The following is a 12,595-nucleotide window of genomic DNA, read 5'->3' as shown; positions in this document are numbered from 1 at the left end:
AGGAAATACAGGTGATGTTTTCACTGTGGACAAATCGGCAGGCCTGGGGAAATACAGGTGGTGTTTTCACTGTGGACAAATCGGCAGGCCTGAGGAAATACAGGTGGTGTTTTCACTGTGGACAAATCAGCAGGCCTGAGGAAATACAGGTGGTGTTTTCACTGTGGACAAATCAGCAGGCCTGAGGAAATACAGGTGGTGTTTTCACTGTGGACGAGCAAGCAGGCCTGAGTGTAGACTGGCGGGCGCGTTTGGCGGTGAGTGGGGTCTAATAGCTGGGTAATTGTGGCGGTGAGTGGCACCCAGCGGTCTGTCCCGCTACCTGGGGCATGCTGCGACACTTGGCCGCGCGGCTGGTTGACGGTGTTTGTTGTCGTCTTCATCGTCGTCGTCACGCCGGTTGTCGTTGTTGTTGTTGTGCCGAGCAGCGACAATTCGTTTCGCGCTGACTGCAGTTGTTGTTGTGGCGAGTGTTGTGGTCGTCACGCTTTCGGCTGGTGCTGTGGGAGGTAACGCGTGTGTTATTTCAAGCAGAGCGCGTGGAGGAGGACGGCAAGGCGCTTCCTTCTTGTCGCCGTGACGTTCCCGGTGAAGTCTGTGTTTATACAGGACTTCGTCATTCACCTCACCGTTTCGTGAGAAAGGTAGTATACTTTGCTACTCACCTAATCTTTTCGCGAAAAAGGTAGTATACGTACCTGGTAGGTACAGTGTGTACACTCTTCCTCTGGGTGGAAAGGTCATACACTCATCTGAAGAGAAAGTTAACACACCGACCATATAAAGAGGAAAGTAATGGATTTATCTTAAAAAGAGAAAGGCAATACATTGACCTTTAAAAGAGAAAAATAATACATTGACCTTACAGGCAACAGGTAATACACTATAAAGAAACGGGTAATACGCTGATCTCAAACAGCGCCAGATAATACTCTGGCCTTATAAAAAGACAGGAAATACACCGACATTATAAAGAGATAGTGTGTGTGTGTGAGGAGGAGGGGGGGGGGGGGGGGGGAATTATCACCGTGTGTACTGTCACCGTGTGTGTGTACCGTGTGTATTGTCACCGTGTGTGGGGGGCATTGTCACTTCTCACCGTGTGTATTGTCACCGTGTGTATTGTCACTTCTCACCGTGTGTACTGTCACTTCTCACCGTGTGTATTGTCACTGTGTGTATTGTCACTTCTCACCGTGTGTTTTGTCACTTCTCACCGTGTGTACTGTCACTTCTCACCGTGTGTACTGTCACTTCTCACCGTGTGTATTCTCACCGTGTGTATTGTCACTTCTCACTGTATGTATTGTCACTGTGTGTATTGTCACTTCTCACTGTGTGTACTGTCACTTCTCACCGTGTGTACTGTCACTTCTCACTGTGTGTATTGTCACTTCTCACTGTGTGTATTGTCACTTCTCACCGTGTGTATTGTCACTTCTCACCGTGTGTATTGTCACTTCTCACCGTGTGTACTGTCACTTCTCACTGTGTGTATTGTCACTTCTCACTGTGTGTATTGTCACTTCTCACCGTGTGTATTGTCACCGTGTGTATTGTCACTTCTCACCGTGTGTATTGTCACTTCACTTCTCACTGTGTGTATTGTCACTTCTCACCGTGTGTATTGTCACCGTGTGTATTGTCACTTCTCACCGTGTGTATTGTCACTTCTCACCGTGTGTATTGTCACTTCTCACTGTGTGTATTGTCACTTCTCACTGTGTGTATTGTCACTTCTCACCGTGTGTATTGTCACTTCTCACTGTGTGTATTGTCACTTCTCACTGTGTGTATTGTCACTTCTCACTGTGTGTATTGTCACTTCTCACCGTGTGTATTTTCACCGTGTGTATTGTCACTTCTCACCGTGTGTATTGTCACTTCTCACCGTGTGTATTGTCACCGTGTGTATTGTCACTTCACTTCTCACTGTATGTATTGTCACTGTGTGTTTTGTCACTTCTCACCGTGTGTACTGTCACTTCCCACCGTGTGTACTGTCACTTCTCACCGTGTGTATTGTCACTTCTCACTGTGTGTATTGTCACCGTGTGTATTGTCACTTCTCACCGTGTGTATTGTCACTTCTCACCGTGTGTATTGTCACCGTGTGTACTGTCACTTCCCACCGTGTGTACTGTCACTTCTCACCGTGTGTATTGTCACCGTGTGTACTGTCACTTCTCACCGTGTGTATTGTCACCGTGTGTATTGTCACTTCTCACCGTGTGTATTGTCACTTCTCACCGTGTGTATTGTCACTTCACATCGTGTGTATTGTCACCGTGTGTACTGTCACTTCTCACCGTGTGTATTGTCACTTCTCACTGTGTGTGTTGTCACTTCTCACCGTGTGTATTGTCACCGTGTGTATTGTCACTTCTCACCGTGTGTATTGTCACTTCTCACCGTGTGTATTGTCACTTCTCACCGTGTGTATTGTCACTTCTCACTGTGTGTATTGTCACTTCTCACCGTGTGTATTGTCACCGTGTGTATTGTCACTTCTCACCGTGTGTATTGTCACTTCTCACCGTGTGTATTGTCACCGTGTGTATTGTCACTTCTCACCGTGTGTATTGTCACTTCTCACCGTGTGTATTGTCACCGTGTGTATTGTCACTTCTCACCGTGTGTATTGTCACTTCTCACTGTGTGTATTGTCACTTCTCACTGTGTGTATTGTCACTTCTCACTGTGTGTATTGTCACTTCTCACCGTGTGTATTTTCACCGTGTGTATTGTCACTTCTCACCGTGTGTATTGTCACTTCTCACCGTGTGTATTGTCACCGTGTGTATTGTCACTTCACTTCTCACTGTATGTATTGTCACTGTGTGTTTTGTCACTTCTCACCGTGTGTACTGTCACTTCTCACCGTGTGTACTGTCACTTCTCACCGTGTGTATTGTCACCGTGTGTATTGTCACTTCTCACCGTGTGTATTGTCACCGTGTGTATTGTCACTTCACTTCTCACTGTATGTATTGTTACTATGTGTATTGTCACTTCTCACCGTGTGTTTTGTCACTTCTTACTGTGTGTATTGTCACTTCTCACCGTGTGTATTGTCACTTCTCACCGTGTGTATTGTCACTTCTCACCGTGTGTATTGTCACTTCTCACCGTGTGTATTGTCACTTCACTTCTCACTGTGTGTATTGTCACCGTGTCTATTGTCACTTCTCACCGTGTGTATTGTCACTTCTCACCGTGTGTATTGTCACTTCTCACCGTGTGTATTGTCACTTCACTTCTCACTGTGTGTATTGTCACTTCTCACCGTGTGTATTGTCACTTCACTTCTCACTGTGTGTATTGTCACTTCTCACCGTGTGTACTGTCACTTCTCACCGTGTGTACTGTCACTTTTCACCATGTGTATTGTCACTTCTCACTGTGTGTATTGTCACTTCTCACTGTGTGTATTGTCACTTCTCACCGTGTGTACTGTCACTTTTCACCATGTGTATTGTCACTTCTCACCGTGTGTATTGTCACTTCTCACCGTGTGTATTGTCACTTCTCACCATGTGTATTGTCACTTCTCACTGTGTGTATTGTCACCGTGTGTATTGTCACTTCTCACCGTGTGTATTGTCACTTCTCACTGTGTGTATTGTCACCGTGTGTATTGTCACTTCTCACCATGTGTATTGTCACTTCTCACCGTGTGTATTGTCACTTCTCACCGTGTGTACTGTCACTTCTCACTGTGTGTACTGTCACTTCTCACCGTGTGTATTGTCACTTCTCACTGTGTGTATTGTCACCGTGTGTATTGTCACTTCTCACCGTGTGTATTGTCACTTCTCACTGTGTGTGTTGTCACTTCTCACCGTGTGTATTGTCACTTCTCACCGTGTGTATTGTCACTTCTCACCGTGTGTATTGTCACTTCTCACTGTGTGTGTTGTCACTTCTCACCGTGTGTATTGTCACTTCTCACCGTGTGTATTGTCACTTCTCACCGTGTGTATTGTCACTTCTCACCGTGTGTATTGTCACTTCTCACTGTGTGTATTGTCACTTCTCACCGTGTGTATTGTCACTTCTCACCGTGTGTATTGTCACCGTGTGTATTGTCACTTCACTTCTCACTGTATGTATTGTCACTGTGTGTTTTGTCACTTCTCACCGTGTGTATTGTCACTTCTCACTGTGTGTATTGTCACTTCTCACCGTGTGTATTGTCACTTCTCACCGTGTGTATTGTCACCGTGTGTATTGTCACTTCACTTCTCACTGTATGTATTGTCACTGTGTGTTTTGTCACTTCTCACCATGTGTATTGTCACTTCTCACCGTGTGTATTGTCACTTCTCACCGTGTGTACTGTCACTTCTCACCGTGTGTATTGTCACTTCTCACCGTGTGTATTGTCACTTCTCACCGTGTGTATTGTCACCGTGTGTATTGTCACTTCTCACCGTGTGTATTGTCACCGTGTGTATTGTCACTTCACTTCTCACTGTATGTATTGTTACTATGTGTATTGTCACTTCTCACCGTGTGTTTTGTCACTTCTTACTGTGTGTATTGTCACTTCTCACCGTGTGTATTGTCACTTCTCACCGTGTGTATTGTCACTTCTCACCGTGTGTATTGTCACTTCACTTCTCACCGTGTGTATTGTCACCGTGTGTATTGTCACTTCTCACCGTGTGTATTGTCACTTCTCACCGTGTGTATTGTCACTTCTCACCGTGTGTATTGTCACCGTGTGTATTGTCACTTCTCACCGTGTGTATTGTCACTTCTCACCTTGTGTATTGTCACTTCACTTCTCACTGTGTGTATTGTCACTTCTCACCTTGTGTATTGTCACTTCACTTCTCACTGTGTGTATTGTCACTTCTCACCGTGTGTACTGTCACTTCTCACCGTGTGTACTGTCACTTTTCACCATGTGTATTGTCACTTCTCACTGTGTGTATTGTCACTTCTCACCGTGTGTATTGTCACTTCTCACCGTGTGTATTGTCACTTCTCACTGTGTGTGTTGTCACTTCTCACCGTGTGTATTGTCACTTCTCACTGTGTGTATTGTCACTTCTCACTGTGTGTATTGTCACTTCTCACCGTGTGTATTGTCACTTCTCACTGTGTGTATTGTCACTTCTCACCGTGTGTATTGTCACTTCTCACCGTGTGTATTGTCACCGTGTGTATTGTCACTTCTCACCGTGTGTATTGTCACTTCACTTCTCACTGTGTGTATTGTCACTTCTCACCGTGTGTATTTTCACCGTGTGTATTGTCACTTCTCACCGTGTGTATTGTCACTTCTCACCGTGTGTATTGTCACTTCTCACTGTGTGTATTGTCACTTCTCACTGTGTGTATTGTCACTTCTCACCGTGTGTATTGTCACTTCTCACTGTGTGTATTGTCACTTCTCACTGTGTGTATTGTCACTTCTCACCGTGTGTATTGTCACTTCTTACTGTGTGTATTTTCACCGTGTGTATTGTCACTTCTCACCGTGTGTACTGTCACTTCTCAGCATGTGTATTGTCACCGTGTGTATTGTCACTTCACTTCTCACTGTATGTATTGTCACTGTGTGTATTGTCACTTCTCACCGTGTGTATTGTCACTTCCCACCGTGTGTACTGTCACTTCTCACCGTGTGTATTGTCACTTCTCACTGTGTGTATTGTCACCGTGTGTATTGTCACTTCTCACCGTGTGTATTGTCACCGTGTGTACTGTCACTTCTCACCGTGTGTATTGTCACCGTGTGTACTGTCACTTCTCACCGTGTGTATTGTCACCGTGTGTACTGTCACTTCTCACCGTGTGTATTGTCACTTCTCACTGTGTGTATTGTCACTTCTCACCGTGTGTATTGTCACCGTGTGTATTGTCACTTCTCACCGTGTGTATTGTCACTTCTCACCGTGTGTATTGTCACTTCTCACCGTGTGTATTGTCACTTCTCACCGTGTGTATTGTCACTTCTCACCGTGTGTATTGTCACCGTGTGTATTGTCACTTCTCACCGTGTGTATTGTCACTTCTCACCGTGTGTATTGTCACCGTGTGTATTGTCACTTCTCACCGTGTGTATTGTCACTTCTCACCGTGTGTATTGTCACCGTGTGTATTGTCACTTCTCACCGTGTGTATTGTCACTTCTCACTGTGTGTATTGTCACTTCTCACTGTGTGTATTGTCACTTCTCACTGTGTGTATTGTCACTTCTCACCGTGTGTATTTTCACCGTGTGTATTGTCACTTCTCACCGTGTGTATTGTCACTTCTCACCGTGTGTATTGTCACCGTGTGTATTGTCACTTCACTTCTCACTGTATGTATTGTCACCGTGTGTATTGTCACTTCTCACCGTGTGTATTGTCACCGTGTGTATTGTCACTTCTCACTGTGTGTATTGTCACTTCTCACCGTGTGTACTGTCACTTCTCACCGTGTGTACTGTCACTTCTCACCGTGTGTATTGTCACCGTGTGTATTGTCACTTCTCACCGTGTGTATTGTCACCGTGTGTATTGTCACTTCACTTCTCACTGTATGTATTGTTACTATGTGTATTGTCACTTCTCACCGTGTGTTTTGTCACTTCTTACTGTGTGTATTGTCACTTCTCACCGTGTGTATTGTCACTTCTCACCGTGTGTATTGTCACTTCTCACCGTGTGTATTGTCACTTCTCACCGTGTGTATTGTCACTTCACTTCTCACTGTGTGTATTGTCACCGTGTCTATTGTCACTTCTCACCGTGTGTATTGTCACTTCTCACCGTGTGTATTGTCACTTCTCACCGTGTGTATTGTCACTTCTCACCGTGTGTATTGTCACTTCACTTCTCACTGTGTGTATTGTCACTTCTCACCGTGTGTATTGTCACTTCACTTCTCACTGTGTGTATTGTCACTTCTCACCGTGTGTACTGTCACTTCTCACCGTGTGTACTGTCACTTTTCACCATGTGTATTGTCACTTCTCACTGTGTGTATTGTCACTTCTCACTGTGTGTATTGTCACTTCTCACCGTGTGTACTGTCACTTTTCACCATGTGTATTGTCACTTCTCACCGTGTGTATTGTCACTTCTCACCGTGTGTATTGTCACTTCTCACCATGTGTATTGTCACTTCTCACTGTGTGTATTGTCACCGTGTGTATTGTCACTTCTCACCGTGTGTATTGTCACTTCTCACTGTGTGTATTGTCACCGTGTGTATTGTCACTTCTCACCATGTGTATTGTCACTTCTCACCGTGTGTATTGTCACTTCTCACCGTGTGTACTGTCACTTCTCACTGTGTGTACTGTCACTTCTCACCGTGTGTATTGTCACTTCTCACTGTGTGTATTGTCACCGTGTGTATTGTCACTTCTCACCGTGTGTATTGTCACTTCTCACTGTGTGTGTTGTCACTTCTCACCGTGTGTATTGTCACTTCTCACCGTGTGTATTGTCACTTCTCACCGTGTGTATTGTCACTTCTCACCGTGTGTATTGTCACTTCTCACTGTGTGTATTGTCACTTCTCACCGTGTGTATTGTCACTTCTCACCGTGTGTATTGTCACCGTGTGTATTGTCACTTCACTTCTCACTGTATGTATTGTCACTGTGTGTTTTGTCACTTCTCACCGTGTGTATTGTCACTTCTCACTGTGTGTATTGTCACTTCTCACCGTGTGTATTGTCACCGTGTGTATTGTCACTTCTCACCGTGTGTATTGTCACTGTGTGTATTGTCACTTCTCACTGTATGTATTGTCACTGTGTGTATTGTCACTTCTCACCGTGTGTATTGTCACTTCTCACCGTGTGTATTGTCACTTCACTTCTCACTGTATGTATTGTTACTATGTGTATTGTCACTTCTCACCGTGTGTTTTGTCACTTCTTACTGTGTGTATTGTCACTTCTCACCGTGTGTATTGTCACTTCTCACCGTGTGTATTGTCACTTCTCACCGTGTGTATTGTCACTTCACTTCTCACTGTGTGTATTGTCACCGTGTGTATTGTCACTTCTCACCGTGTGTATTGTCACTTCTCACCGTGTGTATTGTCACTTCTCACCGTGTGTATTGTCACTTCTCACCGTGTGTATTGTCACTTCACTTCTCACTGTGTGTATTGTCACCGTGTGTATTGTCACTTCTCACCGTGTGTATTGTCACTTCTCACCGTGTGTATTGTCACTTCTCACCGTGTGTATTGTCACTTCTCACCGTGTGTATTGTCACTTCTCACCGTGTGTATTGTCACCGTGTGTATTGTCACTTCTCACCGTGTGTATTGTCACTTCTCACCGTGTGTATTGTCACTTCTCACTGTGTGTATTGTCACTTCTCACCGTGTGTATTGTCACTTCTCACCGTGTGTATTGTCACTTCACTTCTCACTGTGTGTATTGTCACTTCTCACCGTGTGTATTGTCACTTCACTTCTCACTGTGTGTATTGTCACTTCTCACCGTGTGTACTGTCACTTCTCACCGTGTGTACTGTCACTTTTCACCATGTGTATTGTCACTTCTCACTGTGTGTATTGTCACTTCTCACCGTGTGTATTGTCACTTCTCACCGTGTGTATTGTCACTTCTCACTGTGTGTATTGTCACTTCTCACCGTGTGTACTGTCACTTTTCACCATGTGTATTGTCACTTCTCACCGTGTGTATTGTCACTTCTCACCGTGTGTATTGTCACTTCTCACTGTGTGTATTGTCACTTCACTTCTCACCGTGTGTATTGTCACTTCTCACCGTGTGTATTGTCACCGTGTGTATTGTCACTTCTCACTGTGTGTATTGTCACTTCTCACTGTGTGTATTGTCACTTCTCACCGTGTGTATTGTCACTTCTCACTGTGTGTATTGTCACTTCTCACCGTGTGTATTGTCACTTCTCACTGTGTGTATTGTCACTTCTCACCGTGTGTATTGTCACCGTGTGTATTGTCACTTCTCACCGTGTGTATTGTCACTTCTCACCGTGTGTATTGTCACTTCTCACCGTGTGTATTGTCACTTCTCACCGTGTGTATTGTCACTTCTTTCCGTGTGTATTGTCACTTCTCACAGTGTGTACTGTCACTTCTCACCGTGTGTATTGTCACTTCTCACTGTGTGTATTGTCACTTCTCACTGTGTGTATTGTCACTTCTCACCGTGTGTATTGTCACTTCTTTCCGTGTGTATTGTCACTTCTCACAGTGTGTACTGTCACTTCTCACCGTGTGTATTGTCACTTCTCACCGTGTGTATTGTCACTTCTCACCGTGTGTATTGTCACTTCTCACAGTGTGTACTGTCACTTCTCACTGTGTGTATTGTCACTTCTCACCGTGTGTATTGTCACTTCTCACTGTGTGTACTGTCACTTCTCACTGTGTGTATTGTCACTGTGTGTATTGTCACTTCTCACCGTGTGTATTGTCACTTCTCACCGTGTGTATTGTCACTTCTCACCGTGTGTATTGTCACCGTGTGTACTGTCACTTCTCACCGTGTGTATTGTCACTTCTCATCGTGTGTATTGTCACCGTGTGTATTGTCACTTCTCACCGTGTGTATTGTCACTTCTCACCGTGTGTATTGTCACTTCTCACCGTGTGTATTGTCACCGTGTGTATTGTCACTTCTCACCGTGTGTATTGTCACCGTGTGTATTGTCACTTCTCACCGTGTGTATTGTCACTTCTCACCGTGTGTATTGTCACCGTGTGTATTGTCACTTCTCACCGTGTGTATTGTCACCGTGTGTACTGTCACTTCTCACCGTGTATATTGTCACTTCACATCGTGTGTATTGTCACTTCTCACCGTGTGTATTGTCACCGTGTGTATTGTCACTTCTCACTGTGTGTATTGTCACTTCACATCGTGTGTATTGTCACTTCACATCGTGTGTATTGTCACTTCTCACCGTGTGTATTGTCACCGTGTGTATTGTCACTTCTCACCGTGTGTATTGTCACTTCTCACTGTGTGTATTGTCACTTCTCACCGTGTCTATTGTCACTTCTCACCGTGTGTATTGTCACTTCTCACTGTGTGTGTTGTCACTTCTCACCGTGTGTATTGTCACTTCTCACTGTGTGTATTGTCACTTCTCACCGTGTCTATTGTCACTTCTCACCGTGTGTACTGTCACCGTGTGTATTGTCACTTCTCACCGTGTGTATTGTCACCGTGTGTATTGTCACTTCACTTCTCACTGTATGTATTGTCACTGTGTGTATTGTCACTTCTCACCGTGTGTTTTGTCACTTCTCACCGTGTGTTTTGTCACTTCTCACCGTGTGTACTGTCACTTCTCACTGTGTGTATTGTCACCGTGTGTATTGTCACTTCTCACCGTGTGTATTGTCACTTCACTTCTCACTGTATGTATTGTCACTGTGTGTATTGTCACTTCTCACCGTGTGTATTGTCACTTCTCACCGTGTGTATTGTCACCGTGTGTATTGTCACTTCTCACCGTGTGTATTGTCACTTCTCACCGTGTGTATTGTCACTTCACTTCTCACTGTGTGTATTGTCACTTCTCACCTTGTGTATTGTCACTTCACTTCTCACTGTGTGTATTGTCACTTCTCACCGTGTGTATTGTCACTTCTCACCGTGTGTATTGTCACCGTGTGTATTGTCACTTCTCACCGTGTGTATTGTCACTTCTCACCGTGTGTATTGTCACTTCTCACCGTGTGTATTGTCACTTCTCACCGTGTGTATTGTCACCGTGTGTATTGTCACTTCTCACCGTGTGTATTGTCACTTCTCACTGTGTGTATTGTCACTTCTCACCGTGTGTATTGTCACTTCTCACCGTGTGTATTGTCACTTCTCACTGTGTGTATTGTCACTTCTCACCGTGTGTATTCTCACTGTGTGTATTGTCACTTCTCACCGTATGTATTGTCACTTCTCACTGTGTGTATTGTCACTTTTCATCGTGTATATTGTCACTTCATATCGTGTGTATTGTCACTTCACATCGTGTGTATTGTCACCATGTGTGTGTGTGTGTGTTGGGGGGTGGGTGGATGTGTGGATGTTTCCTGTGGCTGTTAACTATGGATGTGTGGACTGGATGTTACCTGTGGTGTTGCACGTGGCTTTGTGGCTGTGTGTTTTTTCATGTGTGTTGACTGTGTCTTTTTCTGCAGTGTTACCTGTGTGTTATGTGTGGTCAGAGAGAGTGAGAGAGACAAGACAAGACAAGACAAGACAAGACAAGACAAAATCTTTATTAACGAGGGTAATAGATAAGCAAGTAACATGCTTTTTTTACATCCAGCCCTCGCCCTAAAGAGGGAATAAAGCTAAAAAAGCGAAAATGAGCTCAAAATCAAAAACACAATCAAAATATACCATTATTTCACCATTCAAAGCCATTTCACAAAAGGAAGAAGAGAAGAAAAGAAAAAAAATCATGAAATACACACACACACACACACACACACACAAACGCACACAAATGCACCCACTCAAGAGAGAGTGAGAGGGAACTCACAAATTGTCGAAAGCAATATTGGATTTCAGGTGACGTCAATTTTTGTGAATAGGTACATTTTTAGATTTTGCTTAAAGTTGTTGTGGTTGAGAGAGAGAGAGAGAGAGCCTGGAAAGAGTGGAAGAAAGAGAGAAGATGGAGGGATCGTTAAGGGACTAAACGCAGTGACCATTGCAGCTTGACACAGGGTGAAGCCGACTGTCGTGCATTGCAGTTACCACTTTTATCAGTCATCAGTCTCTCTCCTCTCTCTCCTCTCTCCGTCCCTGTGTGTGTGTGTGTGTGGGAGGGGGGGAGGTGAAGGGGGTGGTGGAGGGTTAGGTGGGTGGGTGTGAAGCCGAAGGCACAAAGAACTTTCCAGATCTTTTTTTTTCTTTTTGTGACGAACACAACGGCCTCCACAAAGGCCATTGAAGTGCCGACTAACTTCAGAGTAACGTCCCCTAGTGCGTTCAGCAGACGACAGTTTCAGTTGCGTGGCGTTGTGTGCTGACAGCAGGCGTTGACTTGGACAGGGCGTTGTGGCGGCATTGTGCCAATAGAACAGTATTCAAGTCAGGTCCACAAGTGACAAAAGACGATACTCGGTTGAGGTCCGCTGGTGGCAAAAGACGTTATTCTGCTGAGGGCCATAGCTACAGAATAGACGTTACAGATGTGTCTCATTAATTTCAAGACTATCCACTCACTTGGCGTTTGATGGAAGTTATCATTGAGAAAAAGGAATCAGGAGTGACGCATGTTGACACCTTTTACGTCAGTCCTGAGCAACATTTTGACGTCAAACTTTCTTGAAACTGGTTCTGTTTTGTGTTGGCTCACGTGACTGAACAACGTAATGTCTGTGTAGTTACCCTGTTTCGGTTGTGTGTGTCTCTGTGTGTGTTTGTATCTGTGTGCCTGTGTCTGTTCAACAAATTCATTATCTCAGCAAATACTTTGTGGGCACCCAGTTTGGTTTAAAATTGAAGAAAACAAACAAACACCACCTCCAGTGTTTCCATTTGTAACAACAATGTACTTCAGTGAAAGACAGAATAATATAGAGAAGCCTTAATATTTGTACTGCATGATGTTACTGTTTTACCTTT

General features: G+C 44.5%; 1 protein-coding gene across 1 annotated transcript in view; it reads left to right on the top strand.

Moving 5' to 3' along the window:
- The first annotated feature begins 353 nt into the window (after window positions 1–353).
- The window catches only part of LOC143277498 (uncharacterized), a 47,374-nt gene continuing 35,132 nt past the window's right edge, over window positions 354–12,595 (top strand). Inside the window, exon 1 of the mRNA XM_076582349.1 lies at window positions 354–644. The gene's annotated coding sequence lies outside the window, so the exon portion shown is untranslated. The remainder of the gene's footprint in view (window positions 645–12,595) is intronic.

The sequence above is a fragment of the Babylonia areolata genome, chromosome 34, assembly GCF_041734735.1.
Source record: "Babylonia areolata isolate BAREFJ2019XMU chromosome 34, ASM4173473v1, whole genome shotgun sequence".
In the NCBI taxonomy this organism is placed as follows: domain Eukaryota; kingdom Metazoa; phylum Mollusca; class Gastropoda; order Neogastropoda; family Buccinidae; genus Babylonia; species Babylonia areolata.
Note: the sequence above shows the minus strand (reverse complement) of the source record. Positions and strands in the feature narration are given on the sequence as shown.